This window comes from Podarcis pityusensis, assembly GCF_964106645.2.
Source record: "Podarcis pityusensis genome assembly, chromosome: 18".
Classification (NCBI taxonomy): domain Eukaryota; kingdom Metazoa; phylum Chordata; class Lepidosauria; order Squamata; family Lacertidae; genus Podarcis; species Podarcis pityusensis.
Genome location: NC_138043.1, coordinates 2,275,205 through 2,279,058, shown reverse-complemented (window position 1 = coordinate 2,279,058; position 3,854 = coordinate 2,275,205).

Here is a 3,854-nt window from a genome sequence, read left to right as displayed (position 1 = left end):
CTTCTCCATCGCGGATCCGAGGCCAAGCCGCTGCCGGAGCCAATGGGCAGGCTCCGGGGGCGGAGGAAAACCCGCCCGAGCGCAGGAGGAGCCGAGCGCCGCACTCCCCGCCCCGTTGCCGCCCCGGGCGATGCTGCTTCCTAGTAGCGTTAAGAGAAGCGAAACGGCCACGGTGGCAGATTCCTGGCGCTTGTGTCAGCAGGCGTCGGCCCCGCTCCCTCGGCTTCAGCGGAATCCTACTCCAGAGTAGACCCATTGGAATGAATGCCCTTGTAATTTCGAGGGGTCTGGCTCTGCTTTCTAAAGGAGGGTTTCCCAAACGTGGGTCTCCAGCGTGGTTTTTTTTTTGGAACTACAATTCCCATCCTTCCTGACCCCTGGTCCTGCAAGCTAGGGATGATGGGAGTTGTAGTCCCAAAACAAGCGGAGACCAAAGTTTGGGAAGCCTTGTTCTCTAGTCTAAAGGATATTGAACACACCTTTGAAGCGCGTGACTTCCCCCAGAGAACCCTGAAACTTGTTAAAGGTAAAGGTAAAGGGACCCCTGACCATTAGGTCCAGTTGTGACCGACTCTGGGGTTGCGGCGCTCATCTCGCTTTATTGGCCGAGGGAGCCGGCGTACAGCTTCTGCAAATTAGCAGATTTGTGAAGGGGGAAAACTACAGCTCCCATGAGCCTTTGAGGGAATTCAGGTGCTTCCAATGAGTATTGTATTGGATGTGTATGTGTGTGTTTTAGCTGTGGACACCTGAAGTTCTGTGTCCAATTCTGGGCGCCACAATTTAAGATGGGATGTGGGTGGCACTGTGGGTTAAACCACAGAGCCTAGGACTTGCCGATCAGAAGGTTGGTGGTTCGAATCCCCGCAACGGGGTGAGCTCCCGTTGCTCGGTCGCTGCTCCTGCCAACCTAGCAGTTCAAAAGCACGTACAAGTGCAAGTAGATAAATAGGTACCACTCCAGCGGGAAGGTAAACAGCGTTTCCGTGCGCTGCTCTGGTTCGCCAGAAGCGGCTTAGTCCTGCTGGCCACATGACCCGGAAGCTGTACGCTGGCTCCCTCGGCCAGTAAAGCGAGATGAGCGCCGCAACCCGAGTCGGCCACGACTGGACCTAATGGTCAGGGGTCCCTTTACCTTTACCTTTACAATTTAAGAAGGACGTTGACAAGCTGGAAGGTGGGCAGAGGAGGGAGACCAAGATGATCAAGGGTCTGGAAACTGAGCCTGATGAGGAACGGTTGAAGGAGCTGGGGACGTTTAGTCTGGAAAAGAGGAGACTGAGAGGAGATAGGAGAGCCATCTTCCAATGTAGTAGTATCTCGGGTTACATACGCTTCAGGTTACATACGCTTCGGGTTACAGACTCCGCTAACCCAGACATAGTGCTTCAGGTTAAGAACTTTGCTTCAGGATGAGAACAGAAATCATGCTCCGGCGGCACAGCGGCAGCAGGAGGCCCCATTAGCTAAAGTGGTGCTTCAGGTTAAGAACAGTTTCAGGTTAAGAACGGACCTCTGGAACGAATTAAGTACTTAACCCGAGGTACCACTGTATCTGAAGGGCTATCAAATGGAACAGGGGACAGGCTTTTTTCCTCCTGCTCCGGAAGGGTAGGGACGAGAAAGGAGATTCCGACTCAACACCAGGGAAAACTTCCTGAGCTCTTGTACTGTGAAAGGGGTCTCCCTTGGGAGGTGATGGACTCTTTTTCAATGGAGGCTTTTAAGCAGAGGTTGGACGGCAAATTGTCTCGGATGCTTTAGCTGAGATTCCTGCATTGCAGCGGGTTGGACTGGATGAGTCCTGGGTGTCCCTTCAAACTCTACAGTTCTACGATTCTTTGAACCTGCTGTTCCAAATCTGGGACACTTGCTGTTCTGTTTCAGTGCGATCTGCCCCTCCCACTCCCACACCACTTCAGACACAAGGGAAACAGGGAACCCTTTGTGTTCGTTTTAGGGCACCAGATTCTGAAGCAGGTTGCTGTAGACAGCTGATCCTATATCTTAAGATGCCGAAGGGCCAGGTTTAGCCATGCCTGGGCCCTAATTGATGGTCTCACAGCCCATTACCACATGCAACAAGTCACCTGATGCAATCCTGCCTGACTGCACTATTTAAGGACACAACTGGGAGACAGGAAAGCCCTTTATCAGCTCCATCTGGTGCACAAGATAAGACCCTACCTGCCTGCAGACTGTCTCTCCAGAGTGGTGCATGCTCTGGTTATCTCCCGCTTGGACCACTGCAATGCACTCTATGTGGGGCTGCCTTTGAAGGTGACCCGGAAACTGCAACTAATCCAGAATGCAGCAGCCAGACTGGGGACTGGGAGTGGCCGCTGGGACCACATAACACCAGTCCTGAAAGACCTACATTGGCTCCCAGGACGTTTCCGAGCACAATTCAAAGTGTTGGTGCTGACCCTGAAAGCCCTAAACGGCCTCAGTCCAGTATCCCTGAAGGAGCGTCTCCACCTCCATTGTTCAGCCCAGACACCAGGGTCCATATCCCGAGGGCCTTCTGGTGGTTCCCTCCCTGCGAGAAGCGAGGTTACAGGGAACCAGGCAGAGGGCCTTCTCGGTGGTGGCGCCCGCCCTGTGGAACGCCCTCCCATCAGATGTCAAAGAGAAAAATAACTACCCAACTTTTAGAAGACATCTGAAGGCGGCCTTGTTTAGGAAAGCTTTTAATGTTTAATAGGTTATTGTATTTTAGTGTTTTGTTGGAAGCCGCCCAGAGTGGCTGGGGAAGCCCAGCCAGATGGGCGGGGTATAAATAACAAATTATTATTATTATTATTATTATTATTATTATTATTATTATACAATCCCCTCCATTTCAAATGCACCAACAACGCTTGGATAGAGAACTCCTCTGCCCCCTCCCCACAGCTCCACAATATGAAAACATGCATAGATTCTACGTTTCTGGTCCTCATGACGTCCACATCTCTTGAAGTAGAAATCACATGTGCCGCTTCCGCCTAAAATCCTTGCTCTATATTTTTCTTCCTTCCCCTCTTCTGTGCCCCAAGGCAGGAAACAAACAGCATCTAATTAGTCGGGGGGGTTTAATTGAAAAGCACAGCGTTCATCCTTGCAAGAGAGGCCACTCTGTTTCACAGATTAACAGATTTTTAAAAGCCACCCTCCACCCAAAATCACGACTCCTCTTGAATTGGCCGAGGCAGGAAAGGCGAATTGGATCACCACAAAAAACAGCTTTTGCTTGCGAGAGCAGTGTTTTCTGTCGGAAAATGTTAGCGGGAAGGGAATAGGGTTGCGATGAAAGATTCCTGCAAATCAGGGATGTGGTCTTCCCGTTGCGGACTGCGGCGGCCGTAATCGCTGACCGCAGGCCAGGGGAGTGGAAGCGGAACAACGTTCTGCCTGGATACAGATTCTGCCCCCAATTCCTGCTCTAAGAAGAGGCAATCCCCGTTATCAGAAAGGAATCCCTTTTCTAAAAAGAGGCATGCCTCAAATAATATTTAGAGGGATGTCTCTGGTTATAAGAAGAATCATTCCCCGCTCACGTGAAGCGATGTCTCTCCTAAATAGCGACTTCCCCAAAGATAACCAGAGGAATCCCTCTTCTGAGTACAGCGGTCCCTTGGTTCTCAAACGCCTTGGTCCTCAAACAACTTGGAACCAGAACGCTGCAAACCCGGAAGCAAGTGTTCCGCTTTGCGAACTTTTTTCGGAAGCCGAACGTGCTCTGTTTTGAGAGTTACGCTTCCGTTTTGAGCCTTACGCTGAGGTCTGTCTGTTTTTGCTATTTACCGTATTTTTCGCTCTATAAGACACACCAGACCACAAGACGCACCTAGTTTTTGGAGGAGGAAAACAAG